Source organism: Anomaloglossus baeobatrachus, chromosome 7 (genome assembly GCF_048569485.1).
Source record: "Anomaloglossus baeobatrachus isolate aAnoBae1 chromosome 7, aAnoBae1.hap1, whole genome shotgun sequence".
In the NCBI taxonomy this organism is placed as follows: Eukaryota; Metazoa; Chordata; class Amphibia; order Anura; family Aromobatidae; genus Anomaloglossus; species Anomaloglossus baeobatrachus.
In genome coordinates, this window is record NC_134359.1 from 122,856,194 (window position 1) to 122,877,092 (window position 20,899).

Below are 20,899 nucleotides of genomic sequence, written 5' to 3' on the forward strand. Positions count from 1 at the left end.
CAGTATTAGGCTATGTGCACACTAGTAAAAGGATTTTTCTTAAGAAAATTTCTTGAGTGAAGGATTAGCGCACCTGCATTTTTACCGCGATTTGGTGCGTTTTTACCGCTGGTTGCTCCCTGCGTTATTGTGCCATTATCTATGGTAACTAACGCAGTTAGCTGCAGAAAAGAAGTGACATGCTCATTCTTTTTCTTAAGAAAATCTACTGAAAGAATTTTCTTAAGAAAAAAACGCAGTGTGCGCACAGCTAATTTTTTTTTGCCATAGGTTTGGCTGTGGAATGTCTGCAGAAAGGTTACAAGAATTTCTCAAGAAATTTCTGCAGCAAAAACGCACCAAAAACGCACCAAAAACGCACCAAAAACGCAGTGTGTGAACACAGCCTAAGGCTATGTGTCCATGGTAGAATGTTGCTGCGGATTTTTCTGCATGAAAATCCGCGGCTTTCCCGCAAAATCCGAACCTTTTCAAAGGTGCGGATTTACCGCGGATTTTTTTTTTCCCTAATTCTGAAGCCAAAATCCGGATCAAAATCCGCAACAATAATTGACATGTTGCAGATTTTTCCGGATCAAAATCTGCGGTAAATCCGCCGCGGAAACATCCGCAGCATGGGCGCAGCATTTCCAAAAAGCCATAGAAATGGCTGGGAAGTGCCGCTCCTGCAGATTTTCGGGAAATCCGCAGCTTTTCCGCGAGAAATCCACGGCAAAATCCGCGCATTTTCCGCAGCCTTACTGTTGTTACATTTTTTTTTTTGCATCTAGTCACAAAAAAAAAAAAAAATTCATTGCACATTGAGTATCTAACCCCCAATGCAGTGACATTTAAGTATTGGAGATGGACCACAGTAATTCTTTTGCCATCGATCTTCCATATTTCTATGAAAAGCATGGAAATCTTGCAGAGCAAAGACAAGGGAAATTATCGGCATTCTTACCACACCTTATCTCATTCAGCTGCAGTGGAATAACAATGGTGCACTATGCCCTGGAAGTCAGATCACAGGGACCAGCAGCTGCGAGACTGGGTGAAGGGCACCGCACATTACCGGCTCCTGATTCCCCGGACGCCCGCAGGTGACCGGGGGCTTGTGACTTCACAGACACTTTGGCAAGGTTTATCTTAAGAAGGTCTGGTCACTTGTTTCATGGTGCAGCACATTTCTTGCTGCATAACCAGCAGTGATCAAAATTCAGCATGAGATACATTATGTGATTATATCCACAAGAACTATGGTATGCCAGAAAAGCGAACAAAGCAAGCGCCCAATTATACAGCCATACACAATACGTAAAATGTACCACAGCTGAAATGATGAACCAATCCTTCTGAATGCACCTTAAAGGGGTGGTCCACGGGATAATCCCTGCTCATTCCCCTTGTTCGCCCCTGTAATAATAAATAAGTCTATACTCCTATCCGATGCGGCCGTGATTCCTCCGATGTCTGAAGTCACGTTCCCGCGCCCATGTGACATTGTTATGATACGCGAACCTCGCAACTAATTAGCGCCGGTTTCCTTCATCCCGTCTTCAGACATTTGAGCAGGAAGTCAGCACAGTGCTCACATCCTGCTCGAAAGTCCTAGGGTGGAGTGAAGGAAGCTGGCATTGATTGTTAAAGGACACGTGAACCCTACGACCAATCAGCGCCCAGAGTCTGTCTCCCCACCTTACGACATTTTAGTAGGATGTGAGCGCTGCGTTGACTTCCTGCTCAACTGTCCAACGGCGGGAGGACTGATGCCGAGCACAGATTGGTCGCGAGGACCGCATGTCATAATGTCACATGGGCCCCAGGAAAACTACTTCAGACATCACTGGAACCGCAGCTGCAACGGAGGAGAGCATAGACTTATTTCGTTTTATGGGGCAAACAAGTGGAATGAATAGGGGTTGTCCAAGTACTGCATTCACACATTTAACATCCATTGTTTCTACACTGGCAACTGAGGCTTTCTTTAGACTTCTATTTTCTGTCCTTTCAGGAAGTTTTCAGAAGTCTCATTATCATCAGAGGCAGGATTACAAATGGACATGCAACAGCTGATAACAGAAAATGCACAATTTGCAATATGCGATGTCACAGCTGCTACCCTTCCCTTCACAATGACCTTTGCTCACACTCCGTAAATACTTCCATATAAAAGATCCGGTGTGAGTCAGTTACTACTAATGTGGATTTCCTGAAAGAACATGACGTATGAGTCCAGAACCGCCCTAGTACCGGGTGTGAACACTGCAATATTGCTATTATTTTTAATACAGAGTGATAGGAGCAACAACAAAAAAATAGAACACCCTCGTTAGAAAACAAACTAATGCTTAAATCAGTTACAGTGACACTTCCCTTTAATAAAAAGATTCTTAAAATACATTCGTGACTCGGATGGGTTCATACTTGGTTTCAGCCACTGTTGAACATTCCCATAGTTTTCATCCTAATGGAAACCGGACCACTATTGGAAGAAATCTACTGCAACAGATAGAACTCTGTACTCAAGTGTGAACCTCATCCTACTGATATTAAAGAGCACAGCCAAGACGATCATCTCAGATCATTTTCTGTAGAACAAAAGTACTTTCTTGGAATGAAGAAGCAGAACATGTGACGACATAAGGCAACATCTGTTGAAGAGGTGATCTGGTGGCAATTATAGAGGACTTCATTCATTCAGTTATTGATAAGTAGTTTATGCCGACCAAGAGATCAACATCCCTTCAATAAAAGCCTTCACAATCCAACCATAAAAGCCCAGTTGTGCAGAAAATGATGACCTGCAATCACTGACGTGTGGCCAGCCTAAAAGGAGTCCAAGCTCTGACCCAATGTTTGCAGAACGGATTTCACTACGTTTACTGTTAGGTATAATTATCCTTCAGCGTGCACAAAAATCAGATGTGTGAGACGCATAAATTCAGAGAAATTCCAAAATCTACTCATCCAGAGAATAAAATGAACAGACTCATCCAGGAGAGGATGATTTCACAATTTGGCTGCCATGCAACTGGTCACAGATCACCCCGCTGACTCTCCCGCTGAGGATCTCATTCCACCATTGCTTCCTGGCCAATAGGTAATATAATGACTTGTTAATTTTCAATAAACATATCATTTCCCTACGTCCCCCCTACTGTCGGCACCACCTCTCTGGCCGCACTCAAGAAATCCTCGCTCAAATGTGTTCATCTGGAAATAAGTGCAAATTAGTGTCCATCATATAAATGCCTCACAGCATCGGAGCCAAACGTGAGCTGCCAATTACCACTGAGAAACTCCGCAAATACACAAAATAAGAAACCGTTTCTCCTAATACAAGTTTACATTTTCCCGATTTGTTGTGTGTCCAATTAGAAAACACTATAAAGTATGTTACAGCTAGATAGAATGAAACCCCAACTCAATGCCGGGCAGTGAGAAAAGCAGCTAGTGCATTTATAAATATTGATATAGTGTCTGCCATTACTACCTCTCAGGGTTGGACATTATTCCACAGTGACTGCTCTAACTGGAAAGAACCCTTTACTATTTTAGAAGCTGGTGCTATATAAATAAAAAATATTAAAAACACCACTCCAGCATTTTTTTTCCCCCCATCCCTAGAGTGTTTTAAATCTACGTTCCCTGCCCCTGGTATTATACTTACCCCTTCGGGGTTTTCATGACTCCAGTCCTACAACGCCATTTTGTGCCTGTAACTTCTGTCAGAAATTATGTCACAGGTCATACAAGTCTACAAAAGCAAGAACAAGGCTCTCACAGAGTTGTATTGATTTGTGACCTCCAGTGTGCTCCATGAAACACTCGAGCTGCCGGCAGGTCACAAATCACAGGAGACCGACAGGAGCGGTGCTGGAAATAGATGAAAGAGGTAGCAGGTGAGTATAAGACAAGGGGCAGGGGACTACATTTAAGGCACTCCTCCAGCGCTGAAATTATTTATAAAAAAAACAAAAACGAACAAAAAACACTGGAGTAGTACTACATAGCGAATCTGTCAGCAGGTTTTTGCTATGTAATTTGAGAGTATGTAAGGGCTGAGATTCTCATTCCAGCGATGTGTCACTTACTGGGCTGTGTTTTTTTTTGGGGGGGGGGGGAAAGGAAAAACAGTGTTTTATCAGCAGGAGATTATCACTAGAGAACTAGGTGTCTTGTACCTCCTAGTCCAACCACGCCCATAGCACCAATTAGCAGCTTTTTGTCACTACACATTGTAAAGAAAGAAAGCTGCCAACCAGTGGTGTGGATGGCATTATAGAGGGCTTAGCATTCAGAGCTCAGCCAAATCTGCAGCAGAGAAAACCGTGATTCTACCACAACTGCTGCTCTCAGTAAACTAAGTGATACCTCGCTGGAATTGGGGTCTCTGTCCCTGCATCATACAGATTACATAACATAAACCTGGTAACAGATTCCCTTTAAATCCATTGTACCATCCTAACAGTAAAAGCCGAAAAGAGGGAGTGCTCACTGTGTGATACCGCAGAGCGATCAACAAGAAGGCTGAATGTGGGTCGCTCCTCACCTGGGCGAGTTGTGTGCGGCACAACTCCAATGCAAGTTAAATGAAAAATATTAAATGGCTGCTGTCCGGCCGCTACACTCACATCCATGGGAGGAGAGAAGATATTGGATCCAGAAGAGGAGGCTGTGTAAGCTCTGCTGTCCGGGCGCTGACAGTAAGGATCAATGAGCCGTGATGAAGATGGATTTTATGGCAAATTTTAAAACAACTCGTTTCGGAGTTAGTTCAATTCCTTCTTGAATGTACCAACCCCAATACACACAGGTTTACATTTTATCACCTTTTTTATATTTACAATACCTGCATTACACCATTCTTTAATATGATACAATGGTGACATTGCAGAACAAAGCGTTTACACCAGTGGAAAATCATGTGCCCAAACCCCCAACATGTTGCTTTGGTTAGTGATTCACATCACTTAAAAATCAATGGCTATGATATTGATTTGGACTGAGTGCTGCCGAGGGTCCCAGATGGGGGGGGGGGGGGATGGCTGAGGCTCCATCTTCTAAAAAGAGCAGGTCAGGTCAAAACACCAAGAGGAACATCACTTTTCTGACATATTAATATGATTTTTGACGGGGCCTATAGACATTTACTCTTCTTTTGGCAGATCCCAGAGTAACAGTAGGATTCATTGTACATCTGGTGTCTGAGCAGAGAAGGACCAGGCTGGACACCGGAGCCCAATGATGAATTTCATGACAATTACTGCAGTCACTCACAACAGATGATTTGGACCATACACATTGATAAAGACAATCAAGTGATGGCTGGAAATTGCCAGATAAATATTTAACTATTCGGATTTACATTTCAGCGTTTTGCGGAAGGAATTCTTCTGACTCCTATGAGACTGTTGAGTTTGGTTCGGGAGACCAATGGCCGGTCTGGCATCGCCGTCTGTATGCAGACGTGGATACAGGAAGACAACAGTTGGCCTTCATTATTCCCACCTCTGTGATGGGTGAATTTCTGCATCTAGGTCCTGCTCAACATCGAGAGGCAGGAATACAAGAACATAAAGCTGCTGCTCTACGGCCAAAATCCGCCACGGCCCTGTGCCACCTGCTGTCTTGTCACTACTTTCCGGCACAACCGCTCAATCATGCAGGGTACACCTGTTCACCTATAGTGTAGCCAATTGTAACGGGCGCATGGTGTTGAGGGTGTTAGCACAAAAAGAAGCCGTTTCCCTCCATAACTGATGGTGAAAAGACTGCAGTAGACTGAGTGCAGCGTGACCTCCGAGTGTGAACGCAACCCAATAAGAGTGCGGTTTGGAAGATTAAATGGTTCTGTTTGACAACCGGGCCAGATGACGTCACAGCTTCAGCTGCTTTGTATAAAGTCATGAATATTTATTAGTTAATTTTATGAAGAAAATCAGATGAAAAGCTGAAACATCCCATGTAAGTACCGAACAGAACCGATCATGTCAGGGCCAAATAGATCCACATTGCGATGCATTTTGATGGGGGATGTGTTTCAAGTTGACACAAAGGTCTTGTTCCGGCAGTCCGCTGACCCACCATTGTAGTGAATCTGTGAGGATAACGGATGGTGATGCCACTTATATTAGTCGTGAAACTCAGATGCTATGTAGAGAACAAAGCCCTTACAGACACATCAAAGGCCGGGCAGCCAGGAAGTGCTAGAAAGTGGCCATACAAAAGATGGACTTATTAGCATTCTCTGCAGAAGACAGAAGGCACAAACTGGAGGCCCAAACAAGGGCCATCACTACTTCAGGAGGCGCCCTCCTCCGCACCGAGATAAGCCGAAAATACTATAATCATGTTAAGTCAAAGTCATAAAAAAACACTACAATAGGAAGCTTTCATAGAGACATAATCTAATTCTGCACACCGCATTACGGGCTCACCCATTCATAGCAAGAAGCCCCATCCATTGACAGCCTCCTCTATTGTGTCTGCAGATCGGCAGGGCGTAATACACATTTATGACACTGGAATAGGGCGACAGCCATGTGAAGACGTCCACCGCTCACAGAATGCACCTACTAGAATAGCGCGGTATACAACACGGAAACGTGTGCTGTACGCTTAGCCGCCTGCACACACTTCAGGGCTAGTACTATAGACTAATGGCTTCTGTATGTGGCAGCCTGGAGTCCATCAATGGAGTCCAGAGACCATTGCACAAACCCTGAACATGTCATCAGACCGGACATGAAGCAGACTTCATTTATAAGGGGCTGTTTTCAGAGGATGTTTGCAGATTATGGCTTCTCTGCTAGAAATACACCATCCATTTACCTTTAAAGAGAAACTGGAATAAGGGTTTTTGCTTTGAATTTTGAGGATATCATAACATTGAAAAAAATACCTAAATTTCAGTCTCGTATCACTGACCAACTTCTTGCGGTACTTTTGATAAAAATGACTGCAGCTCACTCTCATCCCACATGCAGCACGGCATAGCCGAAATCTGCCAGTCATAATGGAGGGGGCACATGAAGCCCAAGACTACAAAGCTCATCAGTCAGAGGACTAGAGAGCTGCAGCAGGTAAATCACTGGGGGGGGGGGGTCACTGCCAAACACTCCAGAAGGGTCAGCTACCGAAATCCAACACAAATGATCCGCCCTTACCCCCCACTATCATCTGTCAGAGTTGGGATGTTTAATACACATTAGATGGTCAGAAAGTTCTGGTGAAAACGGCTCGGCCAACTTCAGTTTAATGTGTAGAGAAAAAACCTCTTAAAATTGACGGCCTGTCCGGGGGATGGGCTATCAATAGTTCAATGATTGGCAGAATCTCCGCACCGCCGGTGATCAGCTGTGTGACATTACATCAGGCTGCCAGCGGTACATTTAACAGCGGTATTGCAGTGTTGTCCATTGGCCTATGCCCCCACCGATCCAATATTGATGGCCTAGCCCAACGATAGCAAATCAGTTGTAAATGCCAGCATCACAGAGAGATATTGACCCTACAGCCCACCCGTACACACGAGAATGTGGTCTTGAAACAATCGTGTGACTGACAGCTATGTCTCCGGAGTCCCCAAACAGAGACACTTGGCTCGGAGGAGCGCCCATGTATCTGATATGAGGGAGTTCTTGCGGCACTCCTTTGGTAGCAGCTTATCTCCCAAGAAACAAAAAGGATCTGTAGTCAGAAATCAACGTGGAGAATACTTCTCATCTGTCGGAGGGGAGTCTGGAGTCAGATCACACATACGCTGACATTAATGAAGGCAGCTGGATGATGGGACATTCACTGGGACCAGTCTCTAACATAAGACTGATGACCAGCTATATAAAGCTTACACAAACAAGCGCCGGCGGAGCACGAATCTGTGCTGCCTCCCCAGGGCTCATCTTAGGGGGTACAGCAATCTTCCCTGACCTCAGACATAGGGGTACAGTCCACCTGTATATATGGGAGATTGCCGACATGTATATAGTGTGTATGTAGCTTTACAGACAGGAGGCTTTGTTGCAATGAAAAAGAAAAATCAATGAATTTCCAGTAACGTAAATGGAAATTACATAAATGTTTTACTGGGCTGATCTGTTTAACCCTTACCTCCCTTTACAGACACTGTGTGGGCACGTGTGGTACCCGCCCGGTGTAATAGCGAGTGCTGGGGCCGGAGGGGGAGTGTGACGCTGGGAGTCTCGGGTTTTCGTTCAGCCCATGTGTCATGGTGCACAGGTCCTGCGCTTGGCAATACAAGGTGTAACCGTTTTGCCCAGAGTGTTTCTTCAAGCCTTCAGAAATGAGTGGGGTTTTGTTCTCATATTGGTTTCTGGGTAACCTGGCAAACAACCAATATGGCTGCCAATTCAGCTTCCACAGGAGTAGTGACTCAGTTTTCCCAGGCTCCTGAAAGCCCTATTTATGCAATGAAATGAAGGTGGGGGGTGTATTACTGCAACAACTATGCACAAGCATCAATGAGGGGTCTGGGAAACCTTTGTACGTGTTAGGACAGCAGCCGTGTAGAATGGCAATCAGCTCTTCAAGAAGCACAGACACAAGGACACAACGGAGGGCGCGTTATGAGTTTAGGGGAGAATACTCTTCAGGGAATGGTCACAAATGTTTTCTCCTGTGGAAAATTCCACTGTGTACTTGTGGTACTCGGCAGAAATCCGAGGCTGGGCCTCATTCTTCTGTAGGCAGATCTGCATTTTGTGACGCTATAAATCTGCCACAGTTTCAGGATGGAACTCACTTAGGGAAATGTCACTAATGCTGCGTTCACACATCCACGTATCACAGTCCTTGTACCAACACTGACGTACGGAGTATCTACAGGACCCCAACCCAAACTAGAGAACCTCACGTATGCCTATTAGGTGTTATATTTTGGTCAGAAGTTCCACCCACGGACGGTCCCTACATCACTGTTCATTCCAGGACCATATGATGCTGTTAAGCTTGTGTCGAGGTCCTGTGGACAGTCCGTGTGTCCATTGGAGGATCATATGAGGCTGTTAGGTGTTTGTCACTGTCCATTCAAGGATTACATGAAGCTGTCAAGTTTGTGTTGTGATCCCACGAGCAGTCCGTACATCACTGTCCATTTCAGGATCATACGAGGCTTGAAAGTATGTGTCAGGGTCCTGCATTCAGTCCGTACATCACTGTCCATTCCAGGACCATATGAAGCTGTCAAGCTTGTATCGGGATCCCATGGACGGTCCCTACATCACTGTCCATTCGAGGACAATATGAAGCAGTCACGCTTATGTCGGGGTCCCATGGACAGTCCATACATCACACTGTCCATTTCAGGACCATATGAGGCTGTTAAGCTTGTGTCAGAGTCCTGCGGACAGTCGTCCATCACTGTCTATTCCAGGACAATATGAAGCTGTCAAGCTTGTTTCAGGGCCCCATGGACAGTCGTCCATCACTGTCTATTCCAGGATCCTATGAGGCTGTTAAGCTTGTGTCGGGGTCCCTCGGCCATTGCACATCAGTGCCCAAACGAAGGCTGTGACACACGGCTTTGTGAATGCGACATTGCTAAAGCTGTTCTCAAACCTGTTGCGGAAACATTTTTGAGTCGGTCCAAGGGGTTTTCCAGCTCCGAAATTTATGTGAAAAAACTAAGTGCAACCATACCCACAGCTAGGAGACGTGCGCATGTTGTCCCATAAGCTGTTAATCTAATTTAAATATTTCAGGCACTGTACTCCATCATAATAAAACCCAAAAATCAACAGAAAGTTATCTAAAGGTACCGTCACACTAAGCGACGCTCCAGCAATCCCACCAGCAACCTGACCTGGCAGGGATCGCTGGAGCGTCGCTACACGGGTTGCTGGTGAGCTGTCACACAGGCAGATCTCACCAGCAACCAGTGACCAGCCCCCAGCCAGCAGCGACGTGTGGAAGCGATGCTGCGCTTGGTAACTAAGGTAAATATTGGGTAACCAACCCGATATTTACCTTGGTTACCAGCGCACACCGCTTAGCGCTGGCTCCCTGCACTCCTAGCCAGAGTACACATCGGGTTAATTACCCGATGTGTACTCCAGCTACGTGTGCAGAGAGCAGGGAGCCGGCACTGACAGCGTGAGAGCGGAGGACGCTGGTAATGAAGGTAAATATCGGGTAACCAAGGACAGGGCTTCTTGGTTACCCGATATTTACATTGGTTACCAGCGTCCGCAGAAGCCGGCTCCTGCTGCCTGCACATTCAGTTGTTGCTCTGTCGCTGTCACACACAGCGATGTGTGCTTCACAGCGGGAGAGCAACAACCAAAAAATGGCCCAGGACATTCAGCAACAACCAACGACCTCACAGCAGGGGCCAGGTTGTTGCTGGATGTCACACACAGCAACATCGCTAGCAACATCGCTGTTACGTCACAAAAGTCGTGCCTCAGCAGCGATGTCGCTAGCGATATTGCTTAGTGAGACGTGGCCTTAAGCTAACACTAGAACTACGGTCTGATATCAATGTTACACAGGCATGAGCAAAGTAGTGCACTAGAGAACTAATAATTGAGGCCTGGGAGAGTGATTGAATCCAGAAGCTGGGTTTCTTCTCATCTATGTCAGAGCGGTGCAGGATCCTATCACCGACCTCCAGCGGTCTGGAAACCCAGCAGATTGCAACACCTCTATCACGGTTATGTCCGATTCTCCTGGAAAATGCAGGATGGGAGATCGTCAAGCTTTAACATTAATCACGTGATAATATATGACCCGCGGTTATAAGTAAAACCAATACTTTCCAGTTTGACTAAAGGTTTACTCAGATCTTACACGTTACAACAAGTAGAGCGCTTCAATAAAATGCTAAGTGCTGAATCACACAAGTACTGTCTACGTGTATTTTTAATTGCTTTGTTTCCCTAGGGGGTATGAAGCGTAATTTACATAGGCCCACAAACGCTTCTACAATGCATGCCCTGGAGGGCCGGTGGTAATGCTCAAATTGAATTGGAAGACTCCCCTAAGAGAGTAGGCGATGGCCATTAGTATAATCAGTCCAGTCTGTAAGTCCGTATCCCCAGGGCAAGACATCATGGAGAGCCAACATTTACATAGCCCAATAAATAAAAGTAATACAGAATAAGACAACACCACGTTAGCGCACTTCCATTCTGGAGATCAAAGGATTATTGATCGGAGAATGGATTAGATCGACTGGAGATCTTCCGGGATTACTGGTCTTTATCGCTACAGTCATAACAGCGGTTATTACAAGCAATGCAGATCATTACCGGGATAGATTCTCACAAAGAAATATCCTGAGTATGTTCAGTGCCATGGAATACGGCAAAAACGCTGCACACCTTAGTGGCCACTGACATCAACTGAAAAGCCCAAATGTTCTGGGTAAGTAGATGATTTGTGGATGCGTCCTGCCCTGGTTATTGTCATGAGGCTACAGGTATCCACAGCTGTGGTTACTGCCAGGAATATATATGGTACATGACTGCGCAAAATTCTTAGGCAGGTGTGGAAAAAATGCCGGGAAGTAAGGGCTTAAAATAGTGTTGATAGTACATTTTTACCAATTATTAAAATTCAAAATGAATGAACAAAAGTGAACTCTAAACCAGATCAATATTTGAGGTGACCGCCCTAGATACACTTGCACACAGGTTTTGAAGGAGGTTGTTCCAAACATCTTGGAGACCTGACCACAGATCTTCGGTAGTGTAGGCCAGAGCAAATCTGTCTTTTCATGTAAGGCTATGTGCGCACTAGGCGTTTTTTTCACGCTGCGTTTTTATGTGCGTTTTTGTCTAAAAAACGCACCCGCGGCTAAAAAAACGCGGCAAAAACGCATGCGTTTTTGCCGCGATTTGGTGCGTTTTTTGCTGCGTTTTTGCTCACTGCGTTTTTAATCAGTGCACAATGCCATTAAAGATTGTTGATGAAAAAAAAAAAAAAAAAAAAAGGTCTGATGTCATTTCCTTCTTCAAAATGTTCATTGTATGCAGGAGAGCAGACAGCTGCAGAACTAGTGTATGCAGGAGAGCAGACAGCAGCTGCAGAACTACAAGTCTCAGCATCCTCCATTCACTAGTGTATGCAGGAGAGCAGACAGCAGCTGCAGAACTACAAGTCTCAGCATCCTCCATTCACTAGTGTATGGAGGAGAGCAGACAGCAGCTGCAGAACTACAAGTCTCAGCATCCTCCATTCACTAGTGTATGGAGGAGAGCAGACAGCAGCTGCAGAACTACAAGTCTCAGCATCCTCCATTCACTAGTGTATGGAGGAGAGCAGACAGCAGCTGCAGAACTACAAGTCTCAGCATCCTCCATTCACTAGTGTATGGAGGAGAGCAGACAGCAGCTGCAGAACTACAAGTCTCAGCATCCTCCATTCACTAGTGTATGCAGGAGAGCAGACAGCAGCTGCAGAACTACAAGTCTCAGCATCCTCCATTCACTAGTGTATGGAGGAGAGCAGACAGCAGCTGCAGAACTACAAGTCTCAGCATCCTCCATTCACTAGTGTATGCAGGAGAGCAGACAGCAGCTGCAGAACTACAAGGCTCAGCATCCTCCATCCAGGACTGTATGCAGTTTTTTGCCCAAAAAGAAAAAAAAAATGACATGGGCTTCGCCATATTGTTGTATGCTAGCCGGGTACAGCAGGCAGGTACGGGCTGCCCCCAACCCCCAGCTGCCTATTTGTACCCGGCTGGGAACCAAAAATATAGGGAAGCCCTTTTTTTTAAAATTATTTCATGAATTTCATGAAATAATTTTAAAAAAAAATGACGTCAGCTTCGCCCAATTTTTGAGTCCAGCCGGGTACAACTAGGCAGCTGGGGATTGGAATCCACAGTGCAGGGTGCCCATGCTTTCTGGGCACCCCCGCTGTGAATTGCAGTCCCGCAGCCACCCCAGAAAATGGCGCTTTCATAGAAGCGCCATCTTCTGGCGCTGTATCCAACTCTTCTAGCTGCCCTGGTGACGGGTGGCTAGCTAGGTAATAATGGAGTTAGGGCTAGCTGTATATTATCAGCTAGCCCTAAGCCCGAAATTCATGGTGTCACGCCAATATTAGACATGGCCACCATGAATTTCTAGTAATGATAAAAAAAAAACACAACACAGAGAAAAATATTTTTATTAGAAATAAAACACAACACAATTAGTGACTCCATCTTTATTGAAATAAACCCCCCTCCGCAGTAATCCTGGGTCAGGGTCCCGCGCCGTCCAATCAGGATCCAATATCATCTGATCGGTTTGCTGGAAGGCAAAGCGATGAGATGATGTGTCAGGATCAAGTGCCTGAATCCCATCACACATCAGCTGATTGTATAAAAGCCGATTATACAATCAGCTGATGCATCAGTAGAAAAATAAAAATAATAATACTCACTTATGTGCTGTGGTGATTACCGGCAGCTCCTGGAGCGATCGATTGGACAGGAGTCTGATCCTATACGATCGCTGCCGGAGCTGCCGGTAATCAGCTGATGAAGTCCCCTGACGGCAGGATCAGCTGATAGCCGGCCGAAAAAGCCGGCGAGACTACGATCAGCTGATGCGTCAGGTGACTGCATCAGGTGATCAGCGCCAGGTCCTGCAAGCAAGGTCCTGCCCCGGGGAGACTGCACACAGAGCGGCGGGACCGGGAGGAGATGGGAGCGGGCATGGCACCGGGACCCTGCGGACAGGTGAGTATATGACTTTTTTTTTTTTCTACTGTTCACTTTGGTTTTCGCCGCTGCCTCCACCTCCCGCCCAGACATGGCGCCGCACGGAGCTGACATGCACAGGACGGGAGGTGGAGGCAGCGGTGACGGTACCGGGAGGATTCATGCTTCTGTGTTTACCAACAGAAGGAATCCTCTTCCTGTACACGTCACTGTAGTACCCACCCCTTGCGTGTATAGCTGCGTTTTTAGTCATAGAAACGCGGCTATATGCGTTATTCATTGCGTTTTTAACATCTCATTGAATTCAATGAGTGAAAAACGCAGTGGAAAACGCAGAAATAATTGACATGCTGCGTTTTTGTGGTCACCACAAAAACGCAGCTAAAAAAAAACGCTGTGTGAGGACAGCACTTCTGAAAACCCATTGACATTGCTGGGGAAGCAATGTCACTGCGTTTTCAGCACAAAAACGCGGTAAAAAACGCCGCTAAAAACGCGGCAAAACGCCTAGTGCGCACATAGCCTAATTCTAGACAGATTATTATTATTATTATTATTATTGTTTATTTATAGAGCACCATTGATTCCATGGTGCTGTACATGAGGGGGTTACATACAGAATACATATACACGTTACAATAGACAGACTAGCACAGAGGGAAGAGGGCCCTGCCCTTGCGGGCTTACATCCTAAAGGATTTTGGGGAGGAGACAGTAGGTGGGGTGTAGGTTGGGCGGCAGCTCCGCACGGTGGTGGGGCGGCAGCTCCGCACGGTGGTGGGGCGGCAGCTCCGCACGGTGGTGGGGCGGCAGCTCCGCACGGTGGTGGGGCGGCAGCTCCGCACGGTGGTGGGGCGGCAGCTCCGCACGGTGGTGGGGCGGCAGCTCCGCACGGTGGTGGGGCGGCAGCTCCGCACGGTGGTGGGGCGGCAGCTCCGCACGGTGGTGGGGCGGCAGCTCCGCACGGTGGTGGGGCGGCAGCTCCGCACGGTGGTGGGGCGGCAGCTCCGCACGGTGGTGGGGCGGCAGCTCCGCACGGTGGTGGGGCGGCAGCTCCGCACGGTGGTGGGGCGGCAGCTCCGCACGGTGGTGGGGCGGCAGCTCCGCACGGTGGTGGGGCGGCAGCTCCGCACGGTGGTGGGGCGGCAGCTCCGCACGGTGGTGGGGCGGCAGCTCCGCACGGTGGTGGGGCGGCAGCTCCGCACGGTGGTGGGGCGGCAGCTCCGCACGGTGGTGGGGCGGCAGCTCCGCACGGTGGTGGGGCGGCAGCTCCGCACGGTGGTGGGGCGGCAGCTCCGCACGGTGGTGGGGCGGCAGCTCCGCACGGTGGTGGGGCGGTGAGGTCATTGTAGATTATAGGCATTTCTGAACAGATCTAATGAAGCTGAGACCAGCGCTCTGTGGAGGCCATATCACCACCTCCAGGACTCCTTGATCTTTGCACTGAAGTTAGTTCTTCACATTGGTGTCAATCGGATGCCTGCCCGATGGTACTGCATGATGGAGAAGTATCTGCTGGTATTTCTCAGCATTGAGGACACCAATAAATGGGCAATGTTAAGGACTGTAGACACATTGATCTGACAAGGAAACAGTGCAGCAGATGAAATACACAACCTTCTTCCCTTCAAAATCAGATGATGTCCAGTAATGGTAGCAAATCCAAAATAGCAGCAACCAGAGGAACCCAGCTACACCCATCTACTGTTCAGACAAGACTGCCACAAGTGATCTCCATGGAAGGATTTCCGCCAAAGAGCTGTACCTTCAACATGAAAACAAGGCCAGGCAACTAAACATTGCACAAAATCATAGAGACTGAGGTGCAGGAAAATGATGGACTGATGAGTCAAAATGTGAAATATTTGTCTGGGACAGAAAGCAGCTTGTTTGCAAGAGGACTAGAGTAGTACAATAAGCATCTGCAGGAACAGTAAAGCATGGTGGAGGCTCCTTGCGAGCCTTCGTGCTACTTGGATGGAGTTGGTGATTTAGTCCGAATTAATGGTGTCCTCAATGCTTTATATACAGGCAGATACTTGTTCATAAGGCAGTATCATCAGGAAAGTGTCCCATTGGCTTCAAATTTATTCTGTAGAACAACGACCCCAAATATACAGCCAGTGTAGAAGAACAAGGAGTCCTGGAAGTGATGATCCGGCCCTGATCTCGGTATCACGGAGCCTGTCTGGGATTACCTGAACAGAGAAGGAGTTGCACAAGTCTGTAACCCCAGATCTGTGGTTAGTTCTCTAAAATGTTTGGAACATGACTCCACCAGACATTGATTCTCTTTTGTTCATTCACTTTGCATTTTGTTAATTGATAAAAATTAACTATTAAAACATTTTTGGAACCATTCTTACCTGACAGCATTTTTTCCACACCCGTCTAAAACTGGTGCACAGCACTGTACATGAATTCACGGCCCCCCGGTCACCGTAGACACGGGCCCCCCGGTCACCGTAGACACGGGCCCCCCGGTCACCGTAGACACGGGCCCCCCGGTCACCGTAGACACGGGCCCCCCGGTCACCGTAGACACGGGCCCCCCGGTCACCGTAGACACGGGCCCCCCGGTCACCGTAGACACGGGCCCCCCGGTCACCGTAGACACGGGCCCCCCGGTCACCGTAGACACGGACCCCCCGGTCACCGTAGACACGGACCCCCCGGTCACCGTAGACACGGACCCCCCGGTCACCGTAGACACGGACCCCCCGGTCACCGTAGACACGGACCCCCCGGTCACCGTAGACACGGACCCCCGGTCACCGTAGACACAGACCCCCGGTCACCGTAGACACAGACCCCCGGTCACCTCAGTGCACACATGTATCCACACAAGGAGGATGGCAGCCATTGCTGTGAGCTCAGCACCGCTCACATGGACCGGCACCGCCGATTAGCCCCGTGTGTGTGACCGGTGTGCAGTGGAGCCGGGGTTACAGAACTTGGTCGCCCTGTTGGCCTCATCCCGCCCGGCTCCCCCATGCTGATCCTTCCCGCAGCAGGTGATGGCCCCATGTGTGATCCACCGATCGTACATGGATGACATCATGGTGCCCGTACAATACGGCCGGTCCCGTACATACACCTCCATGTGCCCACACCCTGCACATCCCTCCGCACTCCTTCCTTCCAGGCCCCGGCCCACAGCCCGCTCTCACCTCGGCAGCGAAGTAGTCACAGCCCCGGAATCCTCCTGACGATCTCCCGGTGCGGCTCCCGGGCGCAGCGCGGACACCCGGCGGCCTGTAGCGTCCCTCAGTGACGGCGGCCCCGGGAGGAGGGGGTGAGGGAGGAGATGGCAGGCCCTTCCTTCCGTCCTCCCTCCCGGCGCTAGCCAGGATTTGTCTGCCGGGAATGGTCCGTGTGCCCCGGTGCCCTCCGTTGCTCGCCGTGTGCTCCGCTCAGTGTATGGCGAGCTGTGCTCCCGGCGTGTGCCTGCCTTCCTGCCGGGAACCTCCCTGCCTGGGTGTGACCGGCTCCATTATTCCTCTCCTGCCTCAGCTTTCCCAGTCATTCCCTCCTCTGTCATCTCCTCCCATTCCTCTGCTCATCCTCCTCACCATTATCTCCTCACTTTCCCTCACTCTCTGCCGCTTTCCTCTTGGTCATTGGCAGAACAATTTTTACTAAAAATTCTGAATTATGAATAAGCCCAAATTCTAAAATGATAGATGTATAATGCTGCACCGCGGTGTCACAGAAGGGAATATGGTCACATTCTGACTGGTAAATTGCCATAACTGCGCCTAAAACAAAAAACGTATTAAATCCAAAGCTAAAGACATATTACAGTTTGGGGGTCCCAATAATTCCGATTGTGCTGCAGTGTAACGTCACCATACAGTGTCACTGCATGTCGCCATACCGCGTCACTGCTGTTTGCCATACTGTGTCCCTGCCCGTCTCCATACTGTGTCCCTGCCCGTCTCCATACTGTGTCCATGCCCGTGTCCATACTGTGTCCATGCCCGTGTCCATGCTGCGTCACTGCTCATCGCCATACTGCGTCCCTGCCCGTCACCATACTGCGTCCCTGCCCGTCTCCATACTGCATCCCTGCTTGTCTCCATATTGCGTCCCTGCTCGTCTCCATATTGCGTCCCTGCTCGTCTCCATACTGTTAACCTGCCCATCTCTATACTGAGTCCCTGCCCGTCTGCATATTGCGTATCTGCAGGCAATATACTGCATCACTGCGAGTCTCCATACTGCGTCACTGCCTGTCTCCATACTAAGTCACTGCACATCACCATACTGTCCCTGCCGTCTCAATACTGTGTCCCTGCCCATCTCCATTCTGCTTCACTTCCTGTCTCCATAGTGTGTCCCTGCTCATCTCCATACCTCGTCACTGTGCGTTTCCATACTTCATCATTGCGAGTCGCCATACTGCGTCACTGCCTGTCTCTATATTGCATCCCTGCCCGTCTCCATACTGCGTCACTGTTCGTCGCCATACTGCGTCACTGCCCATCACCATACTGCGTCATTGCCCATCTCCATACTGCGCCACTGCCGTCGCCATACTGCGTCACTGCCAGCCTGCTTACTGCATTACTGCCCGTCTCCATACTGCGTCACTGTTCATCGCCATACTGCGTCACTGCCCATCACCATACTGCATCATTGCCCATCTCCATACTGCGCCACTGCCATCGCCATACTGCGTCACTGCCAGCCTGCTTACTGCATTACTGCCCGTCTCCATACTGCGTCAATGTTCATCGCCATACTGCGTCACTGCCCATCACCATACTGCGTCATTGCCCATCTCCATACTGCGCCACTGCCGTCGCCATACTGCGTCACTGCCAGCCTCCTTACTACATTACTGCCCGTCTCCATACTGCGTTACTGACTGTCGCCATATTGTGTGCGTGTGTCTCCATACTGAGTCACTGCACGCCACCATACTGTGCAACTGCCTGTCTCCAAACTGCATCCCTGCCCATCTCCATACTGCATCCTTGTCCGTCTTCATACTACGTCACTTCCTGTTTCCATAGTGCATCACTGCGCATCTCCATACTGCCTCACTGTGCATCTCCATAATGCCTCACTGCACGTTTCCATGCTGCATCACTGCCTCTCTCCATACTGCGTCACTGTGCATTTCCATACTGCGTCTCCATACCGCGTCACTGCCCATCGCCATACTGCGTCCCTGCCTTTCTCCATACTGCATCACTGCCCGTCTCCATACTGCGTCATTGCCCGTATCCATACTGCCTCACTGCCCATCTCCATACTGCCTCACTGCCCATCTCCATACTCCCTCACTGCCCGTATCCATACTGCCTCACTGCCCATCTCCATACTGCCTCACTGCCCATCTCCATACTGCCTCACTGCCCATCTCCATACTGCCTTACTGCCCGTATCCATACTGCCTCACTGCCCGTATCCATACTGCCTCACTGCCCATCTCCATACTGCCTCACTGCCCATATCTGTACTGCCTCACTGCCCATATCCATACTGCCTCACTGCCCGTCTTCATATTGCCTCACTGCCCGTCTCCATATTGCCTCACTGCCCATCTCCATACTGCCTCACTGCCCATCTCCATACTCCCTCACTGCCCGTATCCATACTGCCTCACTGCCCATCTCCATACTGCCTCACTGCCCATCTCCATACTGCCTCACTGCCCATCTCCATACTGCCTTACTGCCCGTATCCATACTGCCTCACTGCCCGTTTCCATACTGCCTCACTGCCCATCTCCATACTGCCTCACTGCCCATATCTGTACTGCCTCACTGCCCATATCCATACTGCCTCACTGCCCGTCTTCATATTGCCTCCCTGCCCGTCTCCATACTGCGTCACTGTTCGTCGCCATACTGCGTCACTGCCCATCACCATACTGCGTCATTGCCCATCTCCATACTGCGCCACTGCCGTCGCCATACTGCGTCACTGCCAGCCTGCTTACTGCATTACTGCCCGTCTCCATACTGCGTCACTGTTCATCGCCATACTGCGTCACTGCCCATCACCATACTGCATCATTGCCCATCTCCATACTGCGCCACTGCCGTCGCCATACTGCGTCACTGCCAGCCTGCTTACTGCATTACTGCCCGTCTCCATACTGCGTCAATGTTCATCGCCATACTGCGTCACTGCCCATCACCATACTGCGTCATTGCCCATCTCCATACTGCGCCACTGCCGTCGCCATACTGCGTCACTGCCAGCCTCCTTACTACATTACTGCCCGTCTCCATACTGCGTTACTGACTGTCGCCATATTGTGTGTGTGTGTCTCCATACTGAGTCACTGCACGCCACCATACTGTGCAACTGCCTGTCTCCAAACTGCATCCCTGCCCATCTCCATACTGCATCCTTGTCCGTCTTCATACTACGTCACTTCCTGTTTCCATAGTGCATCACTGCGCATCTCCATACTGCCTCACTGTGCATCTCCATAATGCCTCACTGCACGTTTCCATGCTGCATCACTGCCTCTCTCCATACTGCGTCACTGTGCATTTCCATACTGCGTCTCCATACCGCGTCACTGCCCATCGCCATACTGCGTCCCTGCCTTTCTCCATACTGCATCACTGCCCGTCTCCATACTGCGTCATTGCCCGTATCCATACTGCCTCACTGCCCATCTCCATACTGCCTCACTGCCCATCTCCATACTCCCTCACTGCCCGTATCCATACTGCCTCACTGCCCATCTCCATACTGCCTCACTGCCCATCTCCATACTGCCTCACTGCCCATCTCCATACTGCCTTACTGCCCGTATCCATACTGCCTCACTGCCCGTATCCATACTGCCTCACTGCCCATCTCCATACTGCCTCACTGCCCATATCTGTACTGCCTCACTGCCCATATCCATACTGCCTCACTGCCCGTCTTCATATTGCCTCACTGCCCGTCTCCATATTGCCTCACTGCCCGTCTCCATATTGCCTCACTGCCCATCTCCATACTGCCTCACTGCCCGTCTCCATATTGCCTCACTGCCTGTATCCATACTGCCTCACTGCCTGTATCCATACTGCCTCACTGCCCGTCTCCATACTGCCTCAGTGCCCGTCTCCATACTGCCTCACTGCCCATCTCCATACTGCCTCACTGCCCGTCTCCATATTGCTTCTCTGCCCATCTCCATATTGCCTCACTGCCCGTTTCCATATTGCCTCACTGCCCGTCTCCATATTGCCTCACTGCCCGTCTCTATATTGCCTCACTGCCTGTATC

At 49.1% G+C, this 20,899-nt stretch overlaps 1 protein-coding gene across 3 annotated transcripts in view; it reads right to left on the reverse strand.

Annotated features, from left to right (window-relative positions):
• Nucleotides 1–17,227, reverse strand: part of RAPH1 (Ras association (RalGDS/AF-6) and pleckstrin homology domains 1) — a 221,798-nt gene extending 204,571 nt beyond the window's left edge. Inside the window, exon 1 of one of the 3 annotated variants that reach the window (XM_075317684.1) lies at nucleotides 16,828–17,223. The gene's annotated coding sequence lies outside the window, so the exon portion shown is untranslated. Of the gene's footprint in view, nucleotides 1–16,827 lie in introns of all 3 variants that reach the window. The other 2 variants (XM_075317685.1, XM_075317686.1) reach the window with 2 other exon arrangements.
• Between the last annotated feature and the right edge of the window lie 3,672 nt (nucleotides 17,228–20,899).